This window comes from Mirounga angustirostris, unplaced genomic scaffold (assembly GCF_029215605.1).
Source record: "Mirounga angustirostris isolate CCGP_5_RB_7025 unplaced genomic scaffold, mMirAng1.0.hap1 SCAF_13, whole genome shotgun sequence".
Taxonomy (NCBI): domain Eukaryota; kingdom Metazoa; phylum Chordata; class Mammalia; order Carnivora; family Phocidae; genus Mirounga; species Mirounga angustirostris.
This window is the reverse complement of record NW_026991721.1, coordinates 93,170,379-93,189,719: the sequence shown is the minus strand read 5'-3', so window position 1 is coordinate 93,189,719 and position 19,341 is coordinate 93,170,379. Positions and strand designations below refer to the sequence as shown.

General features: G+C 40.1%; 1 protein-coding gene and 1 long non-coding RNA gene across 3 annotated transcripts in view; one reads left to right on the top strand and one right to left on the bottom strand.

Moving 5' to 3' along the window:
• Positions 1–9,965: 9,965 nt before the first annotated feature.
• On the bottom strand, positions 9,966–13,022 carry LOC129046333 (uncharacterized). The gene is made up of 4 exons (XR_010407090.1): positions 12,869–13,022; positions 11,566–11,678; positions 10,908–11,041; positions 9,966–10,699 (listed from the first exon to the last, which is right to left on the bottom strand). It is a non-coding gene; the product is annotated as an uncharacterized LOC129046333 (long non-coding RNA).
• The window catches only part of TBCEL (tubulin folding cofactor E like), an 89,479-nt gene continuing 82,665 nt past the window's right edge, over positions 12,528–19,341 (top strand). The window contains exon 1 of one of the 2 annotated variants that reach the window (XM_064577319.1): positions 12,528–12,724. The gene's annotated coding sequence lies outside the window, so the exon portion shown is untranslated. The remainder of the gene's footprint in view (positions 12,725–19,341) is intronic. The other variant, XM_045894824.3, reaches the window with a different exon arrangement.

The window sequence follows — 19,341 nt, the reverse complement described above, 5'->3', positions numbered from 1 at the left end:
GGGATACAGTAAAGCAGTGCTTAGTGGAAAATTTATAGCATTGAATGTCTGTATTAGGCAAAGGAGTAAGATGTAAAATCAGTAATCTAAGCTTCCACCTTAGGAAACTAGAAAAAGAAGTGTAAATCAAATCCAAACTAAGCAAAAGAAAAAGGAATTAAAACAGAAATCAATGAAATTGAAAACAGGGAATCAACAGAGAAAATCAATAAGATCAAAAGCTGTTTCTTTGAAAAGATCAATAAAACTAATAAGTCCTTAGCCAGGCTATCTAAATAGAAAAGAAAGGAAAAATAAATTACAATGATCAGAAATGAAAGAGAGGACATCACCATGGACTCCATGCATGAGAAGGAAAATAAAAGAATACAACAAACAACCCTATGCCCAGAAATGTGATGACCCAGATGAAATGAACGAATTCAGTGAGATGCAATTTGCCAAAACTCATGTAGGAAGAAACAGACAATCTGAATAGCCCTAAATCTAAAAAAGAGACTGACTCAATAATAACCTTTCAAAACAGAACTAAGCCCAGAATTCACTAGTTAATTCTACCAAACATTTAAGGAAGAAATTATATAAATTGTCTACAATCTCTTCCAGAAGATAGAAGCAGGAGTACTTCCTAACTCTATGAGGCCAGGATTACCCTAATACCAAAACTAAACAACAAGATTATAAGACAAGCAAATTACAGACGAATATCGCTCATGAACATAGATGCAAAAATCCTAAAAAAAAAAAAAAATACAAATTGAATCCAACAATGTGTAAAAAGAATTATATACCATGACCACTGAGGGTTTATTCGAAGTAGGCGGGGCTGTTTTAACATTCAAAAATGAATTAAGGACGAGTCTCAGAGGCAAAGAGAAAATCCTGAAAGCAGCTCAGGAGAAGAGATATGTAACCAACAATGGTAGAAACATTAGATTGGCAACAGACCTATCCACAGAGACCTGGCAGGCCAGAAAAGACTGGCAGGATATATTCAGAGCACTAAATGAGAAAAATATGCAGCCAAGAATACTATATCCAGCTAGGCTGTCATTGAAAATAGAAGGAGAGGTAAAAAGCTTCCAGGACAAACAAAAACTAAAGGAATTTGCAAACACAAAACCAGCCCTACAAGAAATCTTGAAAGGGGTCCTCTAAGCAAAGAGAGAGCCTAAAAGCAACATAGACCAGAAAGGAACACAGACAATATACAGTAACAGTCACCTTACAGGCAATACAATGGCACTAAATTCCTATCTTTCAATAGTTACCCTGAATGTAAATGGGCTAAATGCCCCAATCAAAAGACACAGGCTATCAGACTGGATTAAAAAATAAGACCCATCGATATGCTGTCTGCAAGAGACTCATTTTAGACCCAAAGACACCCCCAGATTGAAAGTGAGGGGGTGGAAAACCATTTACCATGCTAATGGACACCAAAAGAAAGCTGGGGTGGCAATCCTTATATCAGACAAATTAGATTTTAAACCAAAGACTGTAATAAGAGATGAGGAAGGACACTATATCCTACTTAAAGGGTCTATCCAACAAGAAGATCTAACAGTTGTAAATATCTATGCCCCTAACATGGGAGCAGCCAATTATATAAGGCAATTAATAACAAAAGCAAAGAAACACATCGACAACAATACAATAATAGTGGGGGACTTTAACACCCCCCTCACTGAAATGGACAGATCGTCTAAGCAAAAGATCAACAAGGAAATAAAGACTTTAAATGACACACTGGACCAAATGGACTTCACAGACATATTCAGAACATTCCATCCCAAAGCAACGGAATACACATTCTTCTCTAGTGCCCATGGAACATTCTCCAGAATAGATCACATCCTAGGTCATAAATCAGGTCTCAACCAGTACCAAATGACTGGAATCATTCCCTGCCTATTTTCAGACCACAATGGTTTGAAACTAGAACTCAATCACAAGAGGAAAGTCGGAAAGAACTCAAATACATGGAGGCTAAAGAGCATCCTACTAAAGAATGAATGGGTCAACCAGGAAATTAAAGAAGAATTAAAAAAAATTCATGGAAACCAATGAAAATGAAAACACAACTATTCAAAATCTTTAGGATGCAGCAAAGGCAGTCCTAAGAGGAAAGTATATAGCAATACAAGCCTTTCTCAAGAAACAAGAAAGGTCTCAAGTACACAACCTAACCCTACACCTAAAGGAGCTGGAGAAGGAACAGCAAATGAAGACTAAACCCAGCAGGAGAAGAGAAATAATAAAGATCAGAGCAGAAATCAATGAAATAGAAACCAAAAGAACAGTAGAACAGATCAACGAAACAAGGAGCTGGTTCTTTGAAAGAATTAACAAGATTGATAAACCCCTGGCCAGACTTATCAAAAAGAGAAGAGAAATGACCCAAAACAACAAAATCATGAATGAAAGAGGAGAGATCACAACCAACACCAAAGAAATACAAACAATTATAAGAACATATTATGAGCAACTCTATGCCAGCAAATTAGATAACCTGGAAGAAATGGATGCATTCCTAGAGATGTATCAACTACCAAAACTGAACCAGGAAGAAATAGAAAACCTGAATAGACCTATAACCACTAAGAAAATTGAAGCAGGCGTCAAAAATCTCCCAAAACACAAAAGCCCAGGGCCAGATGGCTTCCCAGGGGAATTCTACCAAACATTTCAAGAAGAATTAATACCTATTCTTCTGAAACTGTTCCAAAAAATAGAAATGGAAGGAAAACTTCCAAACTCGTTTTATGAGGCCACCATTACCTTGATCCCCAAACCAAAGACCCCATCCAAAAGGAGAATTACAGACCAATATCCTTGATGAACATGGATGCAAAAATTCTCACCAAAATACTAGCCAATAGGATCCAACAGTACATTAAAAGGATTATTCACCATGACCAAGTGGGATTTATTCCTGGGCTGCAAGGTTGGTTCAACATCCGCAAATCAATCAATGTGATACAATACATTAACAAAAGAAAGAACAAGAATCATATGATCCTCTCAATAGATGCAGAAAAAGCATTTGACAAAGTACAGCATCCTTTCTTGATCAAAACTCTTCAGAGTATAGGCATAGAGGGTACATACCTCAATATCATAAAAGCCATCTATGAAAAACCTACAGCAAATATCATTCTCAATGGGGAAAAACTGAGAGCTTCCCCCTAAGGTCAGGAACGCGGCAGGGATGTCCACTATCACCACTGCTATTCAACATAGTATTGGAAGTCCTAGCCACAGCAATCAGACAACAAAAAGAAATAAAAGGCATCCAAATTGGCAAAGAAGAAGTCAAACTCTCACTCTTTGCAGATGATATGATACTTTATGTGGAAAACCCAAAAGACTCCATCCCAAAACTGCTAGAACTCATATAGGAATTCAGTAAAGTGGCAGGATATAAAATCAATGCACAGAAGTCAGTGGCATTCCTATACACCAACAACAAGACAGAAGAAGGAGAAATTAAGGAATCGATCCCATTTACAATTGCACCCAAAACCATAAGATACCTAGGAATAAATCTAACCAAAGAGGCAAAGGATCTGTACTCAGAAAACTATAAAATACTCATGAAAGAAACTGAGGAAGACACAAAGAAATGGAAAAATGTTCCATGCTCATGGATTGGAAGAACAAATATTGTGACAATGTCAATGCTATCTAGAGCAATCTACACATTCAATGCAATCCCCATCAAAATACCATCCACTTTTTTCAAAGAAATGGAACAAATAATCCTAAAATTTGTGTGGAACCAGAAAAGACCCCGCATAGCCAGAGGAATATTGAAAAAGAAAAGCAAAGCTGGCAGCATCACAATTCCGGACTTCAAGTTCTATTACAAAGCTATCATCATCAAGACAGTATGGTACTGGCACAAAAACAGACACATAGATCAATGGAACAGAATAGAGAGCCCAGAAATGGACCCTCAACTCTATGGTCAACTCATCTTTGACAAAGCAGGAAAGAATGTCCAATGGAAAAAAGACAGTCTCTTCAACAAATGGTGTTGGGAAAATTGGATAGCCACATGCAGAAGAATGAAACTGGACCATTTCCTTACACCACACACAAAAATAGACTCCAAATGGTTGAAAGACCTCAATGTGAGACAGGAGTCCATCAAAATCCTAAAGGAGAACACAGGCAGCAACCTCTTCAACCTCAGCCACAGCAACTTCTTCCTGGAAACATCGCCAAAGGCAAGGGAAGCAAGGGCAAAAATGAACTATTGGGACTTCATCAAGATAAAAAGCTTTTGCAAAGCAAAGGAAACAGTCAACAAAACCAAAAGACAACTGACAGAATGGGAGAAGATATTTGCAAATGACATATCAGATAAAGGGCTAGTATCCAAAATCTATAAAGAACTTATTAAACTCAACACCCAAAGGACAAAGAATCCAATCAAGAAATGGGCAGAAGACATGAACAGACATTTTTCCAAAGAAGACATCCAAATGGCCAACAGACACATGAAAAAGTGCTCAATATCACTCGGCATCAGGGAAATCCAAATCAAAATCTCAATGAGATATCACCTCACACCAGTCAGAATGCCTAAAATTAACAAGTCAGGAAATGACAGATGTTGGCGGGGATGCGGAGAAAGGGGAACCCTCCTACACTGTTGGTGGGAATGCAAGCTGGTGCAGCCACTCTGGAAAACAGTATGGAGGTTCCTCAAAAAGTTGAAAATAGAGCTACCATACAATCCAGCAATTGCACTACTGGATGTTTACCCCAAAGATACAAAAGTAGGGATCCGAAAGGGTACGTGCACCCCAATGTTTATAGCAGCAATGTCCACAATAGCCAAACTGTGGAAAGAGCCAAGATGTCCATCGACAGATAAATGGATAAAGAAGATGTGGTATATATATATACAATGGAATATTATGCAGCCATCAAAAGGAATGAGATCTTGCCATTTGCAATGACGTGGATGGAACTGGAGGGTATTATGCTGAGCGAAATAAGTCAAACAGAGAAAGACATGTATCATATGACCTCACTGATATGAGGAATTCTTAATCTCAGGAAACAAACAGGGTTGCTGGAGTGGGGGGTGGGGGGGGAGGGATGGGGTGACTGGGTGATAGACACTGGGGAGGGTATGTGCTCTGGTAAGCGCTGTGAATTGTGCAAGACTGTTGAATCTCAGATCTGTACCTCTGAAACAAATAATGCAATATATGTTAAGAAAGAAAAAAATAAAGAAGAATGTAGCAGGAGGGGAAGAATGAAGGGGGGGAAATCGGAGGGGTAGACGAACCATGAGAGATGATGGACTCTGAAAAACAAACTGAGGGTTCTAGAGGGGAGAGGGGTGGGAGGATGGGTTAGCCTGGTGATGGGTATTGAGGAGGGCACGTTCTGCATGGAGCACTGGGTGTTATGCACAAACAATGAATCATGGAACACTACATCTAAAACTAATGATGTAATGTATGGGGATTAACATAACAATAAAAAAAATTTTTAAAAATGAATTAAGGTAATCCACCCTACCAATAAGCCAGAGAAATTAGGAAATATTTAAAATCGAATGATAATGAAAATGCTACATATCAGAACTATGACACACAACTAAAGCTGTATTTAAAAGCAGATATGTAGTTCTAAATGTATATTTTTAGAAAAGAAGAAAGTTAGAAAAAGAATAGTAAATTATATCCAATAAGAGCAAAAGGAAGGAAGCAATAGAAAATAATAAATAAGAAAAAATAGAATGGAGAGATTTGACAAAACTGATTATTAATTCTTTCAGAAGACCAACAAAATTTGTGAGACTAATAAAGGAAAAAGCATGGCATAAGTAACCAGTAGCTAAAATAAAAATGAGATGTCACTGCAGACCCTGCAGCTCTGATAAAGATAATAGGATATTATAAACAACTTCATACTAATGCATTTGAAAATTTATATGGGGTGGGCAAATTCATTGAAAAATACAACTTACTAAAACTGATACAAGAAGAAATAGGGGGTGCCTGGGTGGCTTAAGCGACTGCCTTCGGCTCAGGTCATGATCCTGGAGTCCCTGGATGAGTTCCGCATCGGGCTCCCTGCTCGGCAGGGAGTCTGCTTCTCCCTCTGACCCTCCCCCTTCTCATGTGCTCTCTCTCATTCTCTCTCCCTCTCAAATAAATAAATAAAATCTTTTTTAAAAAAAAAAAGAAGAAATAGGAAAATTTGAATAGTGCTGTAATTAAGAAATAAATTGAATCTATAATTTAACACTTCCCATGTAGAAAACTGTAGGTCAAATGGCTTTGTTGGAGAACAATCAGCTAAGGAGTTAAAAATGCCAATATACAAGATTTTCCAGAAAAAAAAAAAAAGAGAATGCCTTTGAGTTAAGCTTATGAGACCAATAAGAAAAAGACCAACTCAGTAGAAAAAAGGACCCAGACTCTTCATGAAAGAGAATATCAATTTGCCAATAAACATAAAAAGAGGGGCGCCTGGGTGGCTCAGATGGTTTAAGTGTCTGCCTTCGGCTTGGGTCATGATCCCAGGGTCCTAGGATGGAGCCCCACGTCCGGCTCCTGGCTCAGCGGGGAGCCTGCTTCTCCTTCTGCTTCTCCCCCTGCTTCTCCCCCTGCTCATGCTCTCTCTCTCTCTCTCTCTGTATCTCTGTGTCTCAAATGAATAAATAAAATCTTAAAAAAACAAAACAAAACAAAAAGAGACAACTTCCTTGTCATTAAGGAAATGCAAATTAATCCAAAATAAGATACTAGTGCAGAACCATCAGAATGGCTAAATTAAAAAGGCTCACAGTACCAGGTTGGTTTGGCTTTTTTAAAGATTTTATTTGTTTGAGAGAGAGAGAGAGAGAGAGAGCCTGACCAGTGGGGAGGGGCAGAGGGAGAGGGATGGATAAGCAGACTTCCCGCTGAGCAGGGATTCCCAGGTGGTCTGGATCCAGGTGGGCTCAATCCCAAGACCCTGGGATCATGACCTGAGCCGAAGGCAGACGCTTAACTGACTGAGCCACCCAGTCACCCTCATAGTACCAGGTTTTGATGAAGATTTGGAACAACTGTAACTCTCATACACTGCTTTCAGGAATGTAAATTGGCACACAGCCACTTTGGAATATTGTTAGGTAGTATTACCTAAAGATGCTCCATCCAATGTAGTAGTTCATAGCCACATTGGTTATTGAACACTTGAAATGTGGGTAATCCAAATTGCTATAAATGTAAAATACATATTGGACTTTGAAGATTTAATACGTATAAAAGAATGTAAAATATCTGATTAATAATGTTGATCTTGATAACATGTTGAAATGATAATATTTTGGATGTCATGGGCTAATAAAATGCATGCTTGGGGCACCTGGGTGGCTCAGTGGGTTAAGTGTCTGACTCTTGATTTTGACTCAGGTCATGATCTCGGGGTCATAGGATCAAGCCCCATGCAGGGCTCTGCACTGAGTTGGGAGTCAGCTTGGGGATTCTCTCCTTCTCCCTCTGCCCCTCCCCACTGCTCACACTCTCTGTCTTTCTCTAAAAATAAATAAATAGATAGATAGATAAATCTTTTTAAAAATGCATGCTTAACATCAATTTCACTTTTTAAAAAACTTTTTTTAATGTGTCTACTAGAAAATTTTAAATTACATATGATGGCGACTTGTACTACATTTCTAGGACAGTTCTGATCCAAAGCTAAGATCCATTAATTTTATTCCTGGGCATATTCCCAACAGAAATATGTATATATGTGCAGTAAAAGTTAAGCACAAGAATGTTTATAGCAGCATTATGCACAATAACTAAAAACTGGAAATAGCCCAAATGTCCTTCAACAGGGGAATGGATAAATAAGTGGTAGTGTGATTACAATATGAAATACTATTTAGCAACAAAAATCAGTAAACTACAGCTATATGCAACAAATGGATAACTCTCACAGCATTAAGCATTTAAATCATCTCATATGATTCCACTTATATAAAGTTTAAAAATGGGAAAATAAGCTACAATATTAGAAGTCAGAATAGTAGTTTGGGGAGAATAACGGCTGTAGTGACTAGGGAGGAGGCTTTGGGAAACTGGCAATGTTCGATGACTTGGTAGCGTGGTGTTACACTGGTTTTTGCTTTTGATAATTCATTGGGCTGTACATTTGTGTACATTTGTATGTGTAGTAATCTGTATGTATGTTAGTAAGGCTTACATCAATTTGTTGCCAATGATTTTTAATAATGCAAGGCCTCCTTGAAAATTAAGCTCCACATGACTGATCCATTTATGTAAATTGCAGAAAAGCAAATTAAGAATTGTTTTTTTAAGACCATATTCTGCCCAGTAAGGAAATCTGGATACTTTCTAAATCGTTCTAGGTATGACTCTCCAGTTTAAAATAAAAATATCTCTGCCCTTTGCTTGGTCAGTAAGCTTGGCATGACAGTCCATTTCCTGACAGATATGTCAATAATGTTGACAAAAATAAAATATAGAATCTCAGAATTGCAGAATTTAAAGTGACAATGAAACCTAACATTTTTTTGAGTTGTGATTTCTTTGTAAATCTGATGGAATCTCTGACACTTTCTCTTGAAAATGCATGTATGTATAATAAAGGTATATACATAATATTTTAATTATTATTTAATTATAATTATTCACCCTGGTAGTTTTTCCAGTCCAGGTTATTTGGTAGATAAAGCAGGAAGAGGTCCAGTGACATGGCCGGTTAGTGGAAAAACCAGGACTAATATTGCAGACTTAATTTCCAAACCAATCATTATTCTTTCAAGTGAAGTGGTTGTTTTTCCCTTCTCCTGTGTTCCCATATGTGTACTGTTGTTGTTTTCATGTAATTCTCATATATATGATTGAATTCTCATATAATTCTGTCCTCATCCTATTGCCTATTGAGAGATGCCTTCAGCTAAGAAGATGACTTCCCTTTTAAAATAATATACTATTAATTGTTCTCTATCACTATTATTTGAGTATATGCATGACCTTCCCAACTACACTGTAGGAGCCACGCCTTATCCATCTCTGTTTTCCCCAAACTACCTAAGTGCAAGGAATATATTCATTATAAAACCAACAGTTGTTACATTAAGAGGATGTGCAAATATATGATTGAAACTTCATGGTAGAACTCTATCCCTTAATTACAGGGTTATTACGAGCTCAGCTTCATACTGACCTAAATATGGATTCAGCCTCTGCCATTTGCTAGCTGTATGTTCTGGATATATTGCTTAACCTGAGTCTCACTTGGTAAATCCAAATGGACTTCATACGATCACTGTGGGGATTAAGGAAATCATCTATGTGAAGTATCTTGAGCAGTATCTGATACATAGACTTTGGCTAGCTATGACTGTCATTATGGTTTACTCAACCCTTGAATTAAAGAATCAGTAGGAGAAACCCTGATTTAGATTCTTAGACTCAGACCAATCAAGCAGTCTACCCAATCCAGGAAATATTCACACATTGTTCCAACAGTCTGCTTTGGCTTAACCTATCCCAGTGACAGGGAACTCATTAGAACCAACTGAAGCAGCTCCAATTCTTCCAAAGTTCTTCCTTACTATTAGGTTGAACCGTATGAAATTGCTGTTTCTAGGTCAAAATAATTGAATTATCAACAATTTCTAAAAACAAAAACAAAAACAAACAAACAAAAAAACCAACCAGACCAGAAATTTGCCTTTCTTTTACTGCCTCTCACTTTAGTTCAACACTTCTTCTCTCCTTCTACATGACAATCCTTTGAAGATAATGGAGAATCAATGGGGAACAAGATAGACCTAGCTCCTGCCTTCATTGAGGCTTACATGCTTATCAAGGAGACAACAAAATAAGCAATTGTGTAGAATTTTCAGATTCAAGGAGGTGGAAGAAGAATGTTTTTTTTTTTTTAAAGATTTTATTCATTTATTTATTTGAGAGAGAGAGAGCACATGAGAAGGGGAGGGTCAGAGGGAGAAGCAGACTCCCTGCCGAGCAGGGAGCCCGATGCGGAGCCCGATGCGGGACTCGATGCAGGACTTGATGCGGGACTCGATCCCGGGACTTGATCCTGGGACTCCAGGATCATGACCTGAGCCGAAGGCAGTCGCTTAAGCAACTGAGCCACCCAGGCGCCCCATGGAAGAAGAACGTTTCAAGCAAAGGGCTTAGCTGAGCAAATTCCCACAGTATATATCATACATGAGGTATTGAGAGTATAGAGCCTCACTGCCCAAAGAACTTGCTATGATGATAAAAATATTCTGTATCAGTAGCGTCCAATATGATAGCCACTAGTCACATATGGTTGCTGAGCACTTGAAATGTGGTATCATGTAACTCAGGAAATGCAATTTTAATTTAACTTAATTTTAATTAATTTAAATGTAAATAGCCACATGTGGCTAGTGGCTACCAGGCTGAACAGAGGGCAATAATGCAAGAGGATAAAAGGGCAAGAAATGAGACTGGAGAAGTCAGCAGGGTTCCAGACCCTGAAAAGCCTTGAGGAGCATGTTAATAATTGTGACTTTACCCTGAGAGTAAAGTCTCAGAAGGATTTTAAGTTCCAGAAAATAACATGATCAGATAGGAGTTTGAGAAACATAATTCTGGCCATCTTATGGAGATAGACAGGAGAAGGGTGGAGAAATTGATCTTGTCTTCAGGAGTTTGCTCTATAAGGAGAAAGATGGGAACAAAAGCAAAATGACTCGATGATATCTCAAAGAAACAAAGACATATATAACTGATCACACCCAATCAGACAATACTCATATATGTATTTATATACATTGTCCACCAATGATCCACATTTCTTGCCTTTTTCTAGCTGCTCACAGGACATCTAGCCTCCTGAGTATTTCAGTGTGTCCCCAGTGGTACCTGAGCTCACAGGGAAGTCTATCAACAAAATATCCATGCAGCATCAACCTTGTTCTTCCTCCTCTGTGCACATATCCCTTTGTTCTTCTCTGGTCCTTGCCACTGAGGGTATTTTGAAGGTACTGCTCTGTTCTCTGCAGAAGGAGGAAAGTCCCCACCTCAGCAACCTAAGTCACCCTGCTTGGCTCACCCTCCTCTTGATCCTCAAAGCATTTTCTTTGACCAGTTCTTTTGGAGGGGCACCTTGGTGGCTCAGTCAGTTGAGCATCTGATTCTTGATTTTGGCTCAGGTCGTGATCTCAGATCTTGAGATCAAGCCCTACTCTGGGCTCTGCACTCAACGGGGAGTCTGCTTGAGATTCCTTCCCTTTGCCCCTCCCCCTGCTTTCTCTCTATCCCTAAAATAAATAAATCTTTTTAAAAAAGCCATCTCTTTTGGGCTTTTATCCCCCTCTAACTTCTCTAAGCTCTACCTATGGGGTAAGACAAAACACGATTAGAGAGTTAGTAAGTCCCTAGGAGTTGCGGTGATAAGCTACCATTGGGTCCCCCTTAAAGAATTTTGTCTCCCCCACTCTAGGAACCAATATATAAGTGTGCATGCATATCACAACTCCTCACCAGCTCCATGACACACACCACATAAAAACACACACACCTTATGTGTGTAGCACATAGACCTTTCCGATTCCTAGCACTTCAGCTGACATATCCATACAAGGCTGAATTCTCTTCAGGACCAGCCAGCACCATCCCTATTCCATTTTGTTCCTGCAAAAGAAATGGACAGATAAGTCCATAAGCAATCACAGCCCAATGGTCACATATAATGTATCTGGAGCTAGAGTAATAGCATGTCATAATGTGGAGAGCATGGACTTGAGTTTGGCGCCAGACTGACCTGGATTCAAATCTCAGTCTGATCACTTTTACTCACTGGATGGTCTTGGGCACATCACTGAACCTCTGTGAGCTTCAGTTTTCAATTCTACAAAATGCTTACTTTTGCAAGTTGTTAAAATTAGAAATAGCCTGCGTACAGTGCCTAGTACCTGGAAGGTGCTCAATGCATGGAAATTGGTATTACTCCATTGGTGCCAAAGCGCTGAAAGCTCAGGATGCCACCGGCCTTGCAGAGGGGACACAGAAGAAAGGTCAGAATGCTAGCACAACCTCATGCAAAAGCATCTTGGGATTTTTATTAGATTACAGCCTAGAGCTCGCCTGGTGAGGAAACTGAAGCCAGGGGCAGGAAGCAGGGTCACACAGAAAATTGGTGACAGAGCCAGGACAAAATTCCAGGTAGGTCTGCAAAGGTTCAGCCCAATGCTCCTTCCTGTAAAGCCACGGCCTCTCGGCTGCCCAGGCTCTGCTCTGACCCGTCCCCACCGCACTCTGATGGGACAATTTACTCCTCCTTGGCACCTAGGGTGTCCCCTCCGGACGGCCAAGCGGAAGAGCTGATGCAGTGCGTTAGCAGCGAGGACCAGGCCTGCGCAGGCCTCCCCGTTGCCACGGCAACCCGAGTTGGTGGAGGAGGATCTGCTCCCGCGGCGCCCCCTCCCATTCACGCAGCGGACGTGACACGTGCGGCAGGGTCACGTGTTGTTGTTGGGCCGTGAAAGCTGCTTCCGGGTCAATGCGGGACACTGGGCTCCGGCGGCCAGAGTGGGGGACGAGGTGAAGCGGAGCCGGGCCGGGGCCGGCCGGGACCAGGCCCGACGCTGAGCGGCGGCGACGGCAGTGGCCGGGAGGGGGGAGGAGAGGCGCAGCCCGAGGAGCCGCCGCAGCAGCTCCCCCGCCTCCCGGGCTGAGGGGTGAGTGGAGCCCGGGCCCGCCGGCTCCGCCGGCTTCTCGAGGCCCCAAGCGCTCCCCTCCGGAGCCGAGGCGCGGAGGGCCGTTCCTGCTGGGGCGCAATGTGGGGAAACGCGGGGAAGAACCCGGAGCGGGACGAGGCCTACCTGGGAGGAAGGGAGGGATGGGCCACCTGCCCGCGGCTGGAGGGAGAATGGGGCCTGGCCTGGCTGGGGAGGCGCAGGGAGGGCCCTGGGCTGGGAGGAGGCGGAGGGCCTGGCGGGTGGGGGGGGACGGGAGGAGGCAGGAGCCTGAGTCCCTGGGAGAATCCCGGCTTCTCACCTTACCAGGGCGTGGGGAATGGAAAGATGCCCCCTGGGTGGTAGGAGATGGAGACGAGTGCTGGGGAAATAGGAAACTTTGTCTCTGAACTACTGTATCCAAAGGGGCGGGGGGGGGGGGGGGGGAGTAGAGGACATGTCCCCAGGGAGGTTTGGTGGGGAAGGGAGCTGGCGGGCATTTCCAGGCTCTTGGGACACTAGGCCTGCTCCTTCCAGGCGGCTGATGAAAGGATGCGTTAGTTTAAGACGGGCTTTTGGGAGAATCGTTTTGCCCTCAAGTTGGGAGACGCTGAGAGTGAGGGGATTGGAGTAAGATGGGGCCTGGAAGGAGTACCCTTTCCTGGGATCTGGGAAGGGGGCAGTGTAAGGGTCCTGTGTGGAGCTTCATTCTTTGTTGAGAACGGGGAGTACAGAGTTCTAGATCCTCTCCCGGGAAGACATCTGGGAATTGATGAAGCGAGATTTCATACTGTCTTCTCTTGAAACAGTGATTTTAGAAGTTGTAGTTAAGGAAAGTTGGTTGGAAGAGTTCAACTGTTAACAGCCAGTTGAGGAAGGAGGAGCTCTAGTCTGAAGGTTGCTCAGTTAAGGAGAGCTTGTAGGCACCGCCTAGGGCTGTTGTTTGGGGAAGTTAGCAACCCTTTTAGGTCCAGACACAGGCTTAGCTGGGGCTGTCCCTGTTCTTTTTACGCTGCCCTGGAGCTCTTAAATTGGTTTCCAAGAGGCCATCTTGAGCAAAGAGATTAGGTGTAGGTGCTGAGGACTAATGAAAACACTCAGCCTTTGGGTACTGAGGCATTAGAACTAGATCTCTAGGGTAAGAGCTTTCAGACTTTTTTTTTTTTTTTTAATCATGCCCCATGTTAAGAAGTACTTTTTACATTATCTTCTAGTACATACCTATATATGAATGAAAAGTTTCACAGAGCACTGTTTACCCTTATTACATGTGATGCATTCTGATAATTTCTATTATGTTCCGTTCTCTTTCATTAAAAATGCTGACTGAAATCCACTAAATTGATTTGTGGGTCACAGGTTGCACTTTGAAAAACACTGTCTCCTAGGCACATTTCTTTGGCTTCAGTTAGTGTTCTCATGTTGTATGCTCCTAAAGAGCCAGGATGATTATAAGGAGATGGGTTTGCGTGGGGGTGCAACTGACTGCTTTATTTGTTTACATATTTATGACGTAGCATATTTGGCATTTTGGAACGTAATCTTAATCTTTGATATCTTAATCTGGCCTGATTATTTTATGAAATTTTTGAAGTGTATGCTTTAATTTTCTCTATCCTTTGCCATGTGAAAGAAAACGAGAGGCCTAATTCCATTTAGTTGACTTATCCCTACAATATACTTAAGGTAATTTTAATATTATAGTGTTGTAAATATACACTGATTTGCTTTTCTGCTATTTAAAAACTCTCAAGCTGAAACCTAAACTCTTCTTATTCCAATAATATATAGTTTAATAATTCTACGTAATTAAAGATAAAGGTTCATGGCTTTAGTATATATTTTAAACTTAATCATAAACCTAAGTGTAACTTTGAGTCAGTTAACATCTAATTTCCCCCCCCCGTGATGTTTTCATCTGTTTATAAAATAGATTAGGTCTTTATATGAACAGTATTATAATGAACATTAATAAGTATTGGTGAACAAAGTGAGAGACCTTCATGAATTTGCTATGTTTAAAAGTCTTTTTAAAGATTGTCATCCAGCCTATTGTTACATGATGTTGAGTGTCAAGTAATGTTGCCTGATTTCAGTAGGTAAATTTATAGGGTATGTATTTAAGACCAGTTTATTGGTGTTAATTCTTGTTGAGGATGCCTTCATATTATTTGGGACATGGAATTCCAAGTCATAGCCATCAGGAAAGAATTACCCAAATTAAACTTCATCCTTGGGGCCATATTCTTGATGAGATGCCTTATGAAAGCATTTTTAATCATCTTCAAACTTTGTGTGTTGTAAATTACATATTAATTGACTATATCTTGGGTACTGGTAAGAGGATCTATGTTGGCATGTATCAGCCATCCTTTAAAAATTATCTTTTTATCAGGTGAATATTTGTTTTGAAATCTTTAGCTTTAAAGAATGTTTAAAAGCTTTCTTTTTGTGGTAGTTGCTTGGAACATGAAGGAAGAATCTCATTAATTTCGTTTTTCTGGGAATCATGTGTACCTGTCAATAAACAGTTGTGGAGAACTTACCCTGAGTGATTGTGTGTGCTTTTTTATAGTTTTCATTTTTTCTCTTGAACCTCAGACTCTTAGGTATGTCCACCTATAGCAGGCTCTTTTCTCCAAATTTTTGCTTCCAAACTGCTGTGGGTTTGGAAATTAGATGCTTATATTTGTTAGAACTTTGTGTAAAATAAGATTATGCAGCTCTGAATAATGTTCTTTCTATTGTATATGTATATATGTTTATTATATATACACAAATACTCTTTTTAGTGTATGAACTATGTGATATGTATTTTGGCTGGTCAGAGGCCTATTTACTGACCTCTTAATTGTGGGCTGTGTTTTAAGTGAACTCTTTATATACTTAGTCTAATTAGCTATATAAGAAAAAGTTCTAAAAAGTAACATGAAACTGACAGTGATACAATTTGGACTTTCAGAGTGAAGCAGTCAGCTGTGATTGTTGCCTTTGCCCTACCTGCCTGAGTCATTAAGCGTTGCCGTTCCCTTCCTTTCCAGTTGTTTTCGTTACCCTCTCCTGACTTTCATTTTTTTGAGATTAGAGTGCTAACAGCCTCACTATTGCCATTGTCTGTTATTCTCGTTCTACTTGATCTTGCATAGCTTCATCAGAGTACTCTTCCAAAGAACAACACCCGAATTTATCATTTCTCTCCTCAAAAACCATTAACTTCCTAGTGCCAGCACTGAATAAAGCCCATACTGTTTAGGTTGACACTGATGGTATTCTAGAGCCTCTATTTTTTTTCCTGACATTGTTTTTCCATCCTAACTGCAGATCCTCTGTTCCTGCCAAGCTGTCTGCTCATTGTACTTTCTTTTGTAACATTATTCCTGAAAGTCTGGGAAATGTGTTCTTCATGAATTCCTACTCATCATTTTATTACAGATGACCCTTCTTCCTTAAAGTCTTTCTTGCCTGTACTATCTACACTACTTTTCCTACATTGCTTTGTATTATTTGTATATGTTGTTTGTACCCCTGTTAGATTGAAAATTCATAGAGGACAGGAGGCTCAAATAACCTCTAATCTTTAGGACACCTAGCACAGGGTTTATCAGAGTTCATGGACCAAGTGAATCAGAATTGACTGAATTTGTGGTGAAAATTGCAGGTCTCTGAAAATTCCACCCTCAACTTAGTAAATCAGAATCTTGGGATTTGCCTAGGTGGATCTTCTGTACAGTAAAATTTGAGAATTACTTACCTAGCATTATGCTTTACATTGCAGTAGGTACACACAGTTTTTGAGCTGTCCCATTTGTCTGGACTTCTTTCTCAGCATTCATAATAATAATAATGACAATTTGTTGACTACTTACTGCATGTCAGATACAACTAGATGCTTTAAAAACGTCATTTAATCTTCACAGTGACTAATGACTACGAAATAGCTATTAATAGTTCCATTTTACAAATGAGAAGGCAGGCATAAAGAGGTAAGTAACTTGTTCAAATTCCAGTGCAGATCTGTGATTGAACTTAGGCCTAACTGAAGCCCCGTGCTCTTACTCACAGTGCTCTTCTAAAAACAGATTTGAACAAGATGACACATTTCCAAAACTCCAGACTGTGGCTTTGTGAAACTTTTGCTAATAATTCATTAATGGCCCTTAGGAATGTGATCTATTACTGGCACTGTTAAGAAAAGGATAATTTAAAAGTTCTGAGATTAGTGCTCTTCCGGTGATTTTCTTAATTTCTCTTTCGATTTTGTCATACTCATCACCAGTGTACTTGATTTTCATTTCACTGCCAGAAGGTGTTACATCAAAGTAAAATTCACTCTTTAATTCATTCGGCAAATATTTGTTGCCCTGTGCCAGATATTCCTGCATGTCACACTGAGCTGGACCGACAAATCTTTACCTTTGTGGGACTTAGGTTCTGGTGGAAAGGGACTGAAGCCCTAAATTAACATATACTGGAAAGTTCCATAAAGAATGAGAGAGGCTGGAGTGATTGATGGTAGCAGTGGGGCTATTTTTGATGGGTTGGTCAGAGGCAGCCTTGTCGAGAAGGTAACATTTGTGTTTAAAATTGAGGCTTGGATGCTGAGATGAAGCCAGCAAAACCAAGAGCCAGGTAAAAGGCATTCCTGTGAGAATGTCTTAGAGGGAATCAGCCTGGCAAGTTTTGAAAAGTAGGAAACCATGCTGGCTGAAACCTAGTGGGTGGGAGGAGGTGAGGTCAGAGAGGTGAGCAGAGAACAGATTGGAGGGAGCCCTGAAGACCCCGATAGAGATTGGGCTTCACTCTAAGTGTGAAGGGAACAAAGCCTTTGGAGAACTGAAAGGACATGATTTGACTTAGTATTTTGAAAAGATCACTTGGCTTCGTTGTGGAGGATGCGTTGTATAGTCGTGAGAGACCAGGAAGGGAGCTATCGCAGCAGTCCCAGTGAGAGGATGAAGGCTTCAACCAGAGTAAAGTAATGGGGATGGAAAGAGTTGGGTTTGAGAGATACTGCTGATAAACCTTGCTGATTAATTATTGCATGAGGGTGTGAGAGGAAGAGAGAAACCAAATACAGCTCCAAAGGTGGGGACTGGTGGAGGAAGAACAGGCTTGAAGAGGGGAATAAGAGTTCTGTTTTTGCCCTCTGTGTGCCTCTGCCTGATAATACAGCCCTGCCCTCCAAGGATACCACAACCCTGAATTTTGGGTTTGTTACTCTCTGACTTTTCTTCATAGTTTGTATTACATATGTATGAGACCCTAAACAATACGATGATTAATATTCTGTTTTTGCATTTTGTGTAAGTGGAATTGTACTATATATATATATATTTATATATATATATATAATTGTGATTATTTTATCCTTTCAACAGTGTTTTTTTTTTTAAATACAAGTTTCATGTATACAGGTTTATAATTCACATCTGCATACACTACAGAGTGGTCACTACCATAAGTCTAGTTGCCATCCATCACCAGTCAGTTGACCTTCTTCATCTATCTCACTCCCCACAGCCACCTTTCCCCTCTGATAACCATCATTCTATCCTCAGTATCTATGAGTTTATTTTTGTTGTATTTTGTTTGTTCATTTGTTTTGTTTTTTAGATTCCACTTTTGAGTGAAATCATATGGTGTTTGTCTGACTTATTTCACTTAGCATAATACCCTTACGGTCTATCCATATTGTTGCAGGTGGCAAGATGTCATTCTTTTTTATGCTGAGTACTATCCGTTGTATGAATATACCACTTCATCTTTATGCATCTACCTGTCGATGGACAGTTAGGTTGTTTCCATATCTTGACGATTGTAAATAACGCTGTAGTGAACATAGGGGTGCATATCTTTTTGAATTAGTGTTTTTGTATTCTTTGGATAAATACCCAAAAGTGGGATATAGCTGGGTCATATGGTGGTTCTATTCTTCATATTTTGAGGAATGTCCATACTGTTTTCCACAGTGGCTGCGTCAATTTACAATCCCACCAGCAGTATACAAGGGTTCCCTTTTCTCCACATCCTCGCCAACACTTGTTTCTTTGCTTTTTGATAATAGCCATTTTAACAGGTGTTAAATGATAATCTCATTTTGGGTTTTGATTTGCATTTCCCTAATAGTGATGGTGAGCGTTCATGTGCCTATTGGCCATATGTATGTCTTCTTTGGAGAAATATTTATTTTGATCCCCTGCCCATTTTTTGATCGGGTTGTTTGGATTTTTTTTGTTGTTAAGTTGTAGAGTTCTTTGTATATTTTGGGTATTAACCCCTTATCAGATATGTGGTTTGTAAATATCTTCTCCCACTCAGTAGGTTGCCTTTTGTTTTGATGATGGTTTCCTTCACTGTGCATAAGCACATTAGTTTGACGTAGTCCCATTTGTTTATTTTTGTTTTTGTTGCCCTTGCCTTTGGAGTCAGATCCACAAAGATTCTGCTAAGACTGAGGTCAAGGAGCTTACCATTTATGTTTTCTTCTAGGAATTTTATGGTTTCAGGTCTCACATTCAAGCCTTTAATCCATTTTGAGTTAATTTTGTGTATGGTATAGGATAGTGATACAGTTTTTTTCTTTTGCACGTGGCTGTTCAGTTTTCCCAACACCATTTATT